Source organism: Anneissia japonica, unplaced genomic scaffold (genome assembly GCF_011630105.1).
Source record: "Anneissia japonica isolate Jap-2015-1 unplaced genomic scaffold, ASM1163010v1 scaffold640_len1575945_cov177, whole genome shotgun sequence".
Taxonomy (NCBI): domain Eukaryota; kingdom Metazoa; phylum Echinodermata; class Crinoidea; order Comatulida; family Comatulidae; genus Anneissia; species Anneissia japonica.
In genome coordinates, this window is record NW_022684376.1 from 1,026,434 (window position 1) to 1,042,136 (window position 15,703).

Genomic DNA, 15,703 nt, shown 5'->3' on the forward strand with positions numbered 1-15,703 from the left:
TTGAACGTAATCCTATTTCAAAAGTACTGCCAGGAAGTTTCGAGCGAACTCTATTCGAATTCTAATAGAGCGCCCCTATCTCGCGTTTCTTAACGTTCCACCGCGCATACAAAAAGAGCAGTCGGGAGTCTTGCAATAGACCTTTCCAGAGTGTCAATCAAACTTAACAACTGACTAATCAGAACAGCGCTAGGAATGCGCGCGCGTCTTACAAACACACGTGTTGTCCCACAAACGCACGTGTTCGCGTATGTTTTAACACTGCTGTCTTTGTGTGACCTAAGCAACAATATCCAAGGGGCGGAGCTTAGCGGAAAGGTCCATTCTATATACTTTGGCGCTATATAAAATTATTATTTAATAATAATGAATAAATTGTCTTACAATAACCATTAAAAATTTCATAATAATACGAAAAATAATATCCACATGTTTCTTCATAGAAATGAACAACACACTGAAAACACATTTTTATACTTAAAAGGCAACGACAACTGTGCAAATTTAAGTTAGGTTGCGTCAAAGGTTAACGTGGTTTAGCTACGACTTCAAAATACCGTGGACCTTTCATCGGTTCTAAGCTTGGTCGAGGGCTCGATTCTGGCAGTTCGAACTTGAATCTCTGTAGAAGGCTTGACATAAATATGTAAATCTCCATTTTAGCTAAGCTCTCACCCAAACAGGTCCGTCGACCTAAAAAAATGAAAGGTTTAAACAGTCTTTGTTTAAACAACGTGTATCACTCAAAACCATGACGACTATTAATTATCGAAGTAAAATCCTTACACACATCTGAATGAAATTTTAATTAAAAAGAATGTTAACATATTATTTACAGATTTACCTAAACCAAATGGCATAAACGCGTCCCTTGCTTTAAAGGTCTTCTCATCCGCATCCATGAATCTTTCTGGTTTGAATTCAAATGGATCTTTCCAGTATTTCGGATCCGTGTGGACGAATGCTATGTTAACATTAAACTTCGTATTTGCTGGAATATCGTATCCATTTAAGACAAAATCTGAGCTGGTGCGGTGAGATATTAGTGTAGCCGCAATACTACCCAGTCGCTGAACTTCGCAAATTGTTGCTTCAAAATACGGAACTTTTAGTTTGTCTAATGTCCGTATAGAGCGTTCTGCGGCGGTAGCCTTCTCAATCTCATCGTGTACCTATGATGGAAATAATAAAGATAAAATATTTATTCGAATAAACGCCCTAGGACCTTTATCGTAGAGAAAAGTATTTGACGGGGTTGTTTATTCGAGGGAGACGACTATTCCAGAGGGAGGCTTTTTATATTTTTATGGTAAAATGCATACGTATCGTCATACTCAAATAAACATGGAGGATGTAGGAAAATTGATGAGATTATGGCACCTCTGCTGAAGAGACACTCTTAGACTTAAATTTAAATATAATTCTGTTTTCTATATTTAATGTGCACTTTGAGTAATGCAATTGTCATAGCTCCACTGAAAATTGCATTCTGCCGTGGATATTGGCGGTAAATAAATCCCTGTTCGATGATTGATTGGTTGAATTTTTAAAATTTAGGTGGGGAGGGGCTGCTAGCCACCCTCCTTCCCCTACCCCTTGAATCCACCAATGCAAATGTTATGGTGCTCTAAGAATAATCTAAACCATCTTTTTTCTAAATCATAAATTACTTTTTTCACTTTGTCATGCTTTTTATTCAGTTTGTGGTTGTACTGTCTCTGAGCACCCATTCGTCTGTGGCAGGGCAAATGTGAAACCTGCTCCTTTGTTCGCGCCAGCTAAGTAGAGGTCGGATGGCGCCAGAGCAGAGGCAGATGGTTGACCTTAATAGACCGTGCACTGCTTGCCACCACACAATATTACTATTATATTTATTATCATTTTTGTTTTAAATTCTTTTTAGTTGTTTGTTAAGCGCATAGAGGCAGTTTCATGCAATATGCGCTATATAAATGGCAATTTATTATTATTATTATTATTATTATTATTAATGAATTAAAACGACTTTATTTACTGCAGAGAGTATGTTGCTGAAACCAAATGGAGTAGCAAATTGAAAAAAGAAAAAAACTTGCATGATTCAGCACAGGCAGCGACTACTACCGGTACCGGTTTTATAGCTTTTACCCTAAATAGCTAAAGCTGGAAATCAAAATCAATATAATTATTGAGAGCATGGACAAACGATATAATGTAGTAAGGTTGTATCAATGGTCTTTACTGAATATAAAGCACATGAAGGAGTTTGAGTATTGTAATGCTGAAGCCCAATGGGAACTACTGTAGGTTCTTGTTTCCTTGGGGTTTGAGCAGTACCGGTACGTATATAACTTGTTCATAAAAATATAACAATACAACCTTCCAATTGTCAAAAATGTAACTGAACTAATTCATTATTAATGAAATTTAAAATATCAATACATTTCTCTGCCTGTGTATTTCGCTTGTGTCCTTAGGCAAGGCACTAACCACGGTTTTCTCTCTCCACACAGGAGTACAAGTGGGTACCTGAAGCTCAAACACATAATGCACAGAGACAGCTGCAACATTATGAAATTCTCCCCAGCGACCTGAGTATGTCTCTCATGTGTGTTTGATCCAGTGACCGGAGCTAATAATTTTAAGCGCAAGGATGTCTCTAAAATATGCGCTCTATAAGTTGACCATTATTATTACCTCCGCCAAGAAGGTTATATATGCACTGACTGTCTGTTAGCAAGATTACGCAGAAACTATGGAATGGATCATCATAAAATTTAGTGGAATGGTGCATAGCAATCAAAGAAAGACACGATTCTATTTTCTGGGAAAATAAGCCAAAGGACAAAGGTCAAGGTCACGGTCACGGAAATTCGATTTTTTTTTGTATAACATAAGAAAACAATGTGCCTGAATACTGCAGGTGATTCTTTTTTTTTCTTTAGGGTAGTCCGCAGCGCTCAAGAAAATTGTACCTAAATGCGACAGGCGATCCCATTATTTCATTGAAGGTATGCTGCAGTTTCGCCCATCATACACGGCTTACGTATTGTTGGTAGGCCTACTGTATTCAGGCACAGAGGTTTAAGAACTCAATGAATTGACTGTTCTAGTGATTATTATTATTACTTACTCGTTTTTGTACCGCAGGATAACAAACCATGTACAGTAGAAACCACATGATTGTGTTAGTCGTAATATCTGTCCCCGCCACAAAAAGCGTTCCAATCGATCTCCAGAGAAAAGCAGTATCGCCGCATAGAGATTTTCCCGCTATACAGACCGACTTTGCGGTGTGGCTGGTCGACTTCCCTGTGCCAGACACCAATCCTACAGAATTATCGTTCTCTTCAACTTGCAACAGCAGCATATCAACAAGATCACGAATATCATTTTTGTCGAATGTATCTTTGTGTTCCTTCACATGTTTTTCCACAAACCGAATATTTTCTACATATTGCTTTGTTTTAGAAATAGTTTCATTAGAAATGGAAACACCTCCTGTATTTTGGCAGAGTGAGAATATGCAAAATACGCATTCACGTTTTCAAGAAGATCTTGGAATTGTGGATCATCGTATTCATACCTTTTTCCAAAACTAACCGAACATATTATGTTGGATACAGCGTTCACAATATATTTTAATGGATAGAATTTGCCATCTTGCTTCTCAATTTCCGTACAGAGTTTTCTGGCCTCAGCGCGAACTTGTTCCTCAAGACTTCTCTTGCCCATTCCAAAGTGGCGGAGACCAGTGACTACCCATCTTCGATGCTTCTTCCAAGAGTCCCCATTTTCAAGAACAACACTGCCTATACAAAGACCAATTACTGTTAGGCTAGAGTATCAAAAACAAATTATTCCTTTATAAACCAGTTTGATATACATCCTGCATGGTTATTGTTAACGTTCTTTTATATCTTCTCCATGCTCAAAGAAAGCCAAATGCCATTTAAGGTAAGAGGATAAGGTAACAATTAACACAGTAGGCCCTTATGATACACTGAAACGCGGATCTTGATTTTTTTTGTGGGTATAGGTAAGTCTAGGGGTATTGCCTGAATTTGCACGATAGACTTAGACCCGATGTCGACGACGGGTGTGCGGCTATATGCGGTGTTGTAGGGGCCGTTCCTGGACGAAAGTGCAAGTGGGCGGCGCCAGCTGGGCTGCGGCTGCCACCTACAGAAATCCCCGGAAGATCTGATAATTTAAGGAGATGAAATGCTTATTTTAGAGTCTCAAAACCGTAAAGGTCACATCATTTTTATTTCTCACTGACGATAATTGTGATTTTTCACTCTCTCAACCTAGCGCAACACCTGGGCAAGATCTATGTTAAGTTTTATTTGGTTAAACATCCATGATCTTTTAATGCCAAATCACGATAATTGGATACTTATGCTTCAGTAACCCGTATTCCACAGAAAACTTTTCAGTTTTACATTATACAAACAAAATAGGTCCAGCCAGTAATACCCTGACTTAAGATTATAAAATATAAAAAACCTCCAAAAAAAAAAAAAAAATCAACCTCGACTTTGGTTTGTATACAACAACAACTATAAAGTCATTACAGTAGTTTGATGCTTATCAAATAACTAATAAAATTTACTAAAATTCGTCAAATTTCCGTGGACACCCACCACCCCGTGTTTCATTGGCGCCCCTGGCCCCATGATGGGCCTCAGCCCCTCTGTCGGGAAGATCATGCGCCTTCACTCGGTGCTGGGTATAAGCATAGTTCTATTTTCTCTATGGTATGAGTATAATCTATTAAACAGACAGGTTGATTGGTGAACAATTTAAAATAATCTTTATTAATCCGATTGTTATATTGAGTGTGCACAACATTTTTGTACACACAATTAACGAGTATTGTATTGATTGCAGACAGACCATGCAGATTTCATACATCCATGTTCAGACTAACCTTTTACTCCACCAAAAGACAACCTAAATCGTATAATGTCAGCTCTTTCTGAAAATACGTCTGCGTGTTTTATGAGCAACTCCCGAGCTAGCTTCGCATCGTTGACTATGACATTTCTTTTCGAACCTACGTAGAATGTAACAATCGAACCATATTGCCTTGCCCATTGTGTAAATGATTTAAATGGATTTTCACGGTTGATCCAAGGGATAGATCCCAGCAATGGTAGCCTAGGTGGCCCAGGTGGTAAGTTAAATTTTCTTCGGTTTCTTTGAATGTAGATGATCGATACGATTGCGACAAATGCCTGTAAGTAGAATTGTAAGTCGCTGACATTCTGAAAAAATGTTGAAAGCAATTTATAAACGACGTGTTCTCCCATAGTTGCGATAAATTCACCTCACTTCACTTTTTCTCGGTCTCACCAATTGCTACTGTATGCAACTAGTAACTAAAGCAATGCATAACCACATAATAGTACCCGTACTATCGTAAAATCAACTTATATGATTTCGAAGATGGATTATAGTATTACTGTTTCACTCCATGGACCTACCATATATTCCATGAGATGAAATACTATTCGTTGTTTGACTTATAGGCCTTCAGGTATATTTTTATACCGGTACTATCGTATTTTATGATCATTAGTTGTTGTATGATTTTTTTTTTATCTGTCTGTAGGTCTACAGATGAAAAATGAACGGTTACCGTAATTTCGATGTCGGAGCTATGAAACAATTAGGCATACGGGTAAATAAAGATGTTCCGCAGAATCCAGAGGCATGTGGCTGTCGCAATTAATGCAATTATATAAGTCATTGTCAGTCAATTCGTTGGCTACAGTATAATTTAAAATGAGATATTGAATTCATATAGTATAATTTGAAATGCTCCTTTTACGCTGTGAATTAATAAGTAGAGTTTGAATTCAATTATCCGACTTACCAAACTTTAATTATCGTGGTAACAAACAATATTAATACGAACAGTGACAGCGACGACGACGACGACGACGACTACACCAACATGAATCAGAACATGAGTGGTGTAACGACGCGTCATGGTAGACAACGTCAAAACAAATATAACTACTTTAAAATATAATCATCTAATATTTTGCACACAATTTTAATTTGAATATTTTCATGCAACGTATAAATTATGCCTATGCATAAATCGTCATTTACCTACGCGCATTTCTTTAGCGTACATAGTTTACATGCTTAACCATGAATAATTTCAGTTCCTATGAAGCCAATATCAATAAGCATTATCAAACAACTATTTAATAAATCGTTATCAGGCGCGGGTCCAAAATTCCATCAGTGTCTATGGTCTCAAGCATTTCCAGACAAAAAATGTAAACACCAACACCGCTCGGTGCTTCGCACGTCGCATGACCCCCTAGATTTTCCCTAGATCTTCCCCTGGTCATATAAGATAACATTCCAACATTTTAATTAATACCGTAGACTAATAGATTTTAACACTACAAAAAGCATAGGCGGAAATTTATTTTCCCATAAGCACTGTTGGCCTACGACTCTTGGATCATCTTTTTTTTGGTCGTCTAATAGGCTTGAAAAGACAAATATAAAGACGATTAGGTAACTAAATTGATTTTTAATAAAGTGTCATTTCGATACTACGCTCCGAAACGTGATAAGGGCAATCTAAATTAAATGACCATCTTCATGGTTCAATGTTGTAGGCTTTTATCTTCCGAATATCCGAATTATTCCATTAACGGATGGAAGTGAGAACGAAAATGGAAAGTTGTAAGTTCAGATTTGAAATGCCCAACCGATTCTGTTGTACGAGTGATAAGTGAAAGTTCATTCCAACAAGAGGGCCAGCCACAGAAAATGAACGAGCACTCTTATACATAGGGGGTAGATAAGAGGCACTTATCAGAGGACCTAGGATTACAAACGAACAATGAGCAAGATATTCGGGACCCATACATAAGTACCTCATAAACAAGGAGCCGAATCTTGTGAATGGTTTTGAGTACAGGAGTGATATAATATATATATATATACTGTCTCTTATACACATCTCTGTTGTTTTGATGTTTTTTTACCCGATTATTATAACCATCATGTATCCATTTATGCCGTACTTCATAATTTGAAATTTGGTTTGCAGTGAAAATGCATTATAATTATATTTAGTTTAGACCTAATTTTGAAGTGAAAAATGTAGGATTCCAATCTATTTTAGTATACAATGGCAATATTTGGCAATCGTGCTCCAAGTCACATTAATAGATTCTTTTGATTATCGTTGAAATGTTGAAAAGAAAAAAAATGAATTCATTTTGTATTTCAGTGTACCGTACTTACTCGTTCTTGTACCACAGGATAATACACCATGTACAGGAGAAACCACATTATTGTGTTAGTCGTTGTCGGCCCTATCAGTCCTGTCATAAAAAGAGTTAGAATTGATCTCCAAGGTTAAGCTGCATCGTCAGCAGACAAAAAATTTCCCGCTATATAGACAGATTTTCCGTTGCTAGACATTTCATTCAACAATTAGACCACAGAGTCTTCATGGTTGAACAGTTTCAAATAACCGTCAGGTATACCGTACACTCCGTCTTGTTTTGTTTTTTTATTTTTTTTTTTATTTTGCAAGTTATAGAAAAAAGTTACCGTATTGTCCAGCATTTGTAGTGGAGTGCTGGGTAATAAGAGGGGCCCCAAGACCTGTCGATAATGAGTAAAAATTGGCTTACATTAACTATTGTTTTTTTTAATAATGAGTTTTCCAAAGGTTCCTTTATAAAAATATTAAACACACTGAAATAAATGAATATACACTTTTTTTTTTATACTTTAATGACATTTTAATATTGAAAAATCTCACGACTTGATTATGCTAACTTACTTTTATACAGTTTCTCAGTTTCTTTAAAATCACTTCACTGCCAGAAGTAACTATTAATGTTTTTCAATAATGCGAAATGTTATCCAAATGTTCCTTCATAAAAATATTAAACAAAACACTGAAATCAATTAATATACACTTTGTTATACTTTAACGACATTTTAATATTGAACAATCTCTCGACTTGATTATACTAACTCACTTTTATACAGTTCCTCAACTCAATCACTTCAAAACTGGACTGCCAAAACCATCGTAAATTGTACCATGTTACACAACTTTCCAAACAACTCAATTGGCTTTCCGTTTCCAACCGTCTAAAATTCAAAGTATGAACAGGTTTTAACGAAAGATCGCTGTACAGCATACATTTTAACTTTTAGCAAGGTTCCGGTATCTCTCAGTGCCAACAAACATCTGAATAACCTATACTGCTCGAATCAAGTACGCAAACTTTTATTATAATTTAAAAAGTATGAAAAAAAGCGTGTAAAGATAAAATTGTATTTTCTAAGGTACATCACACAGATTATTTATATCTCTATCATTGCCGAAAATCGCTGATAAAGAATTATGAGACGTTTTATTGGTGCTTCATTTTAACTAATGGAGATGTGATGATGATTATTTTACTCTATAAGAGTGTCATTTCCGGCCAACTAGAGATACTTTTTCCCCACATTTTGCACCATAGCCCCAACCATGATGGGGCTAACATTTTATTTTGAGCAATTTAGGGGAGGGGGTGGAAAATCTTGGCCCCTTTAAATCCGCCACTGGTGGTAGCAGAGCAGTAGCAGTTTATTATTATTATTATTATTATTATTATTATTATTATTATTAATCTGTCAATTATCTACAAACATATACAACAGTTCAAAAGCACAGACCATGCAACGTACAATACAATTGTGCTAACGTTAAGGTTAACGTGGTTTAGCTACGATTTCAAAATATCGTGGACTTTGTGTGATGCCTGTCACTGGTTCAAAGCTTGGCCGAGGGCTCGATTCTGGCAGTTCAAACTTGAATCTCTGCAGAAGACTTGACATAAATATGTAAATCTCCATTTTAGCTAAGCTCTCACCCAAACAGGCCCGTCGACCTAAATCAAATGAAAACAGGTTTGAACAATGTGTTTACAAATGTGTCACGCAAAGTTATCGAAGTAAAATCCTTACAAACTTCTAAATGAAATATTATTGCATAATATTAAAAAAGGAATGTCAAAATTTACAAATTTACCTAAACCAAATGGCATAAACACGTCCTTTGTTTTAAAGGTCTTCTCATCCGCATCCATGAATCTTTCCGGTTTGAATTCAAATGGATCTTTCCAGTATTTCGGATCCGTGTGAATGAATGCTAAGTTGATATTAAAATCAGTATTGGCTGGAATATCATATCCATTTAGGGCAAAATCTGAGCTGGTGCGGTGAGGTATTAGTGTAGCCCCAATGTTACCCAGTCGCTGAACCTCACAAATTGTTGCTTCAAAGTACGGAACTTGTAGTCTGTCTAATGTCGTTAGAGGGCGCTCTCCAGCAGTAGCCTTCTCAATCTCATCTTGGACCTATGATGGAAATACAAAGATAATAACACCACTCATGGACCTCAATACAATTTTTATGTATATACATCAAGGAGTTTTAGCTGATAAATGTCCTTATAATGGTGCAAACAAGACTAATTTGCTAAAGATCGACTGTGTGTTGCTGAAACTAGAGAGTACAACTGAACAAAGAATCTCAGGCCGACCTTTATGATCTAGCACACAGGAGTGACTACAGGCCCGTAGCCAGGTTCTTCCAAGGGGGAGGGGGGTTTCTGGGCGTGAGGTCTACGGTCGAAGCCCCGGTGGGGTCGCCGAAACCCCCAAAGCAAGAGGATTTTTGTGCTTTATGGGTCTAAATAATGCTATAAAAGCAAACATGTTTGAACGTCTGTGTCTATGGGTGGGTCTGTAGTGCATTAGTTGGGTTGTAGGACTTATTTGGGAAATTTGAAGAGGGGGTTCGCCACAAAAGAGGGGGGTTTCCCCGAACCATAAAAACCTCCCTGGATACGGGCCTGGACTACCACCAGTTTAGCATATACTGTACCCTCTTTGAGCTAATCTAAAGCTAAAAATCAAAGTCATATAATGAGCATGGACACACGATATAATGTAGTAAAGTAACTTATCTATGTTCTGTACTGAATATACTGTACAGCAGCATTAAGGAGGTTGAGATTGTAATAGTTAACATGTGTATATTGCTTGTGTGACCGAGTCATAAAAATACAACAATAAAATTAATGAACATTAATGTTCATTAATGTTAATGAATTAATGTTTATTATTAATGAAATTCATTTCGTATGTTAATGTACTTACTCGTTTTTGAACTGCAGGATAACAGATCATGTACAAGAGAAACCACATGATTGTGTTAGTCGTAGTATCGGTCCCCGCCAAAAATAGCATCAGAATCGATCTCCAGAGAAAAGCACTATCATCAGATAGACACTCTCCCGCTATACACAGCGACTTTCCGGTGTAACTGGTCGATTTCCGTGTACCAGACACAGATTCTTCTGGTTCTGCATTAGATTCATCTCCAACTTGCAACAGCAGCATATCAACAAGATCACGAATATCATTTTTATTGAATGTATCTTTGTGTTCATCCACATGTTTCTTCACAAACTCAATAATATTGTGCATATTGCTTTCGTTTTACAAATAGTTTCATTAGAAATGGAAACACCTCCTGTATTCTGGCATAGTGTGAATATGCAAAATACGCATTCACGTTTTCAAGAAGATCTTGGAATTGTGGATCATTGTATTCATACCTTTTTCCAAAACTGACCGAACAGATTATGTTGGATACAGCGTTCACAATGTATTTTAGCGGAAAGAATTTGCCACGTTCGTTCTGAATTTCCGTGCAGAGTTCGCTGGCCTCAACACGAACTTGTTCCTCAAGACTCCTCTTGCCCATCCCGAAGTGTCGGAGACCAGTGATTACCCATCTTCGATGTGTCTTCCAAGAGTCTCCACTTTCAAGAACAACACTGCCTATACAAAGACAAATTAATTTTAGGCTACAGTATAAACACCAAAATATTCCTTAATTTAAACTAGTTTGCTATACAACCTGCATATTCGTTCTTTTATACCTCCATGCCCAAGAAAAAAACCCCAAAGGTGACTTAAGGTAAAGCTTATTCGAGAGCGGCGCTTATTCGAGCATTTAAGGTACACTAGTCTGTCATTATATTTACAGTCATTATATTTACAGTCTTACAGTATATTTGTATATATTGTATCGATTTTTATTATTCAGAAGTTCTTTCTTTGATTTTTGACAATAAAGTGTATATCGCATCGTATCTTAATATTCATATCTCTTGAATTTGTGAAGTGTAGAGTAGGTCCAGGGATGTTGCCAGGACTTGCCCGACATATGCCCGATATCCACGACGGGTGTGCAAGGTTGTGGAGTGGTTGGGGCCGTTCCCAGGCGACAGCGGGGAAGCGGCTGCTGCCAACCATAGAATGGGGTCAGAGTCTATTTTAGAGTAGTAATGTCTCCAGTGGGGGGACAAAAAGGGCCCCACCCCTAGTCCGACAAGGTCGCCGAATTAGAAAGTAAAAATATATAATTTGCAATTTACGCCTACCTAGAGCACAGCCAAATAAATTGTTAGATGCTCTATTAGGCTACTAATTATTTATCATCTACAGTAAATAAATAAATAAATATAAATAACTTAAAAATAAAGATATACAGGTCTCCCTCCAATTAAAGACCCCTCCAATTAAGGACCACCTCCAATTAAAGGCCACTTTTCTGTGGTCCCAAATTAACAAATTTCTTTTATTTTTATTATTCTAATTAGAGACCAAAGCTGCTAAAGACCACGGAAACCCCGGTCCCAAAGTGGTCTTTAAATGGAGGGGACCAGTGGCCTATGCCGAAAAATCGGAAAAACCTTGAACGTATCAAATAAGTTATTACACTTCAATCAAAAACATTATCGGTTCTTTTTTCAGGCTCAAGGAAATTATATAAAATTCCTTCAATTGATTTACAAAATGTATTTAAAATGCATAATAGGCCTATTATTTACATGTCCGTAACTGATCAGCGGGAAAAATAGTTCTCCTAGATTTGCAATTGTAAGCTAATAACTAACTTATATAATTTATATAAAATAAGCAATTTAAATACGGACTGGATTTTTATTTCCAGCTTATAATAGACAGTGTATATGTACGGACCACCTCCCTCCCAACACTTCCTCAATAAGGGGAAGTTTTCAGAACAAACGTCCCACGCCTGCAAATTAGTCTAACTTAAAATCTCCGATGTTGGCGTCAAGTTGATTGGTATACCTTGAATATAGCCTACAGTATGGCTTTGATTCGATGTTTATTTACGGTATTTTATTGAGTACAGTAGGCCCTAGTCTCAATATCTTCAGGGAATAATCCAGAACTTTTACAACCGGGCGTGGGGGAGGGGGGCCAACCTTTATTTTAGATAAGAGTAGCGATTATTTCAATATACAACCGCGATAAGCATTGAAATTTTAAAATTTATTACCAAAACGGGGGAGGAGGGGGAGCACCTTCCACCTTCCCTCACTATATCCTCCCCTGATTGTTGTATACACAATTTTATACTTCAGGCAATGCGGATTTTATCATCCACTCAGACTAACCTTTCACTCCAAAACACAACCTGGCCCCTATAATATCTGGTCTCTCTGAAAATACGTCTGCGTGTTTGATGAGCAACTCTCGGGCTAGCTTCGCATCGTTGACTATAATGTTTCTCTTCGAACCTAGGTAGAACGTGACTACCGAACCGTATTGCTTTGCCCATTGTGTAAATGATTTGGATGGATTTTCACGGTTGATCCAAGGAATAGATCCTAGCAAAGGGAGCCTGGGTGGGCCAGGCGGTAAGTTAATTTTTTGTTGTCGTTTCCTCTCAGTGTAAATGAGAGACACGATTGCGACAAAAGCCAGTAGCTGGTAGAATCGAACACTAACATTCTGAAAATACACTGAAAGCAAGTTTAAATCAGCAGCCTCTCCCATGTTCGCGGTGCAGTTCAACTGAAATTCACACCAGGCTGATTCACACGTCACGCTTCAATTCAATTCAATCGAATCCGTACAAATACACAATGTCAATAATACTTTCATGTTGCCAAAGCTCACTCTATGAACCTTATCCATAATTATGCTCTGAGGTAAGCCTATAATATTTATGATTGACGTCACAAATACATGTTAATTTCATATACGTCCTTTTACTACTCATGTGTTTCGCATTAGAGACTATCCTATATTTTCATCAATTTCGCACGAGTGCAAACGTACCATCTTATGATCTAAATATGCCCAAAAAATAATTTAAAAAAAACAATAAAAAAATATAAAAAAATTATAAAAAAAACATTTTATCATTTTATTGTGTACACTTTCAGAGAGAGGGAAGATCGAGGTAACAGAAAAGAGTATAATGTGTATATACTCTCCTGAATGATCAAGTACATATGTATTAAAAGGAAATCCCCGGATTTGTCCACAAAGTACTCTTAAACACGTCTTCATTATTGTATCCATTCATTTGTGGCTTATAGTTACAGTATCTTAATATTAATAACAATATTATATATCATTTTGTATTTACAGGTATTGATTAAAATGTTTAAACAGGTGTTCACGTCAAAAATGTTAATATTGTCATTAATATTAAAAATTAAAGATTCACCAGGCTAATATTTTGTACTACTCTTGACGGTGCAATTGACGTCCACTTTTTCACTCATATCGCTAAATGTTTTTTTAGATTGTTGTAGCAATTGAATACAATTTTAAGTAGTCATATGACAAAAATAGGGGTGGCACTCAAAATGTTTAGAAAGTGCTGCGGAGCTCTCCTGACGAGGAGGTGGGGGTTGGGAAGGATGGTGGCCCTGAATGAAAATCATAACTGTGTTGTCTGTCTGAAAGAGGTACCGGTACACAAGGACAGCAGGGGCGGATGCAGAGGGGGGGGGGGGATACAGATGGTGCTGTCGTACCCCTTAAATTGTATTAAGAAAAATAATTGTTGTATTTTATTTTTGATATGAATTATTGGTAACATTTTTAAGGTATGAGAATTTGCAATTTCCAGGCACCCAAAGGTCCATATTCTCAGAATGTTCGTACCTCAGCCCCAACCATGTTGGAGCTGAGGTGGTGTGGACTCTCATGCACCCATGGGAGCAGATCATGGAGGAAGGGGAACACGTTCCCCCACATATTTTTAAGGGGAAGAATTTGTCCTCCTCACTGTGAGTGAGTCAAGAAGATGCTTAAAACATTGTTGAAATAAACGGCATAAATAACTCAGGTTTTAAGAGCTCTGTACAGCCAGAGTAGGCCTACGTCTTATTTTATCCTCTTTAGACCTGACATTAAAATATTCAACAAATCATTGTTTTAAAGGCTGAAATAGGACATTTGTATCCTAATTAGAAGGTATGCAAAGTTTTTTTTTTCCTGGCGAGGGGTTTTTGAGATACAAAAAAAACAGTAAAAATAAAAGGAATTAGCGCCCTCAATTGGACCAAAGCCCCACAACTTTTCATTTATTTGACCATTTGACTATGTTTTGATGAAGTTGTTATAGTTGTATGATATGGAAAATCAACTAGAGAGGGCAGCAGATACTTTTTCTGGAACATCAGTCAGTAGTTCCAGCCAGACCTTCCAAAACAAAATGTGGTCATTACTACCAAGGATGCTAGAGCTAGATACCGGTATCTCTGACAACTAAACATCTGAAATTACCTATAATACAACTCGAGTGCGCGTACCTTTATTATAATTTGAGAAGTAAGAAAGTGGGTAAAGCAAAGTAAATACATCAAAGACAGTTAATTTTGTTTTCTATTGTACATCACAGCGAGTAATTAGATCGATAATGATGGATGAATTTTACTATATAAGAAGAGTGTTAAATCCGGCAATCTAGGTACAATTTTCCTCAAATTTTACCGCCTGAGATGGGTGTGGACTCACGGTTTTGAAGTTAGTAAATACATCAAAGACAATGTTTTTAAGTTTTATTTTTTATGGTACCGTACATCACACATATTAATTAGATGGTGCCGAAAATAGCTGATAAAAGATTGTTGGCGCTTCATTTTGACGTGATGTGATGATGAGTTTCACTATTTAAAAGTGTCATTTCCCGGCCACCTAGAGATACTATTTCCTCAAATTTAATATAATTATGATGTGACGATGAAGTGTCATTTCTACAGGTACTATTTCCTCAAATATTTGCTCCTCAGCCACAAACCACGGTGGATGTGGACTCCCGAAATGTCCCCCACCTTCGAAAATAGATCTGCACGCACCCCCTACCGCCAATTCAGCATCCGCCCCATGGTGAAGTATTTTCATTCATCTGGCCATGTAAGTTGGTATGACATGTCTATTACGTTCCTCCAAAAGCATGTAAGAAGTCATCAGGAGCTCTTTCGTTTTTGAGCGCATATTTTAGTGTACAGTACATCAATGGTGTATTAGCTACGGTACGTTTGAACATCACACTTAAGGTTTTATTTTATGCATGCAATCGATTAAAATGAGGTAATCATGATCACCTTTCATATCAATGTGAAAAACTACTTTCATAGGAAGGACATAAACTGACGAGTGTAAGGCCTATTCTGTTTATATATATATATATACATATATATGAAGAAGGCGTGTCCACGTGTGTTTCGAAACATATGTAGAATATAATATAACGTAACAGTAAAGAAACTCAAATACGTAAGATGTTGACTTTAGAAACACTAAAATTTATTAGGCGAATATTTCGGCTACTCCTGTAG

The 15,703-nt window shown here is 37.0% G+C and overlaps 2 pseudogenes; both read right to left on the reverse strand.

Moving 5' to 3' along the window:
* Positions 1–307: 307 nt before the first annotated feature.
* LOC117105678 lies at positions 308–5,364 on the reverse strand (annotated as a pseudogene).
* Positions 5,365–7,740: 2,376 nt separating this feature from the next.
* On the reverse strand, positions 7,741–12,966 carry LOC117105687 (annotated as a pseudogene).
* Positions 12,967–15,703: the final 2,737 nt, after the last annotated feature.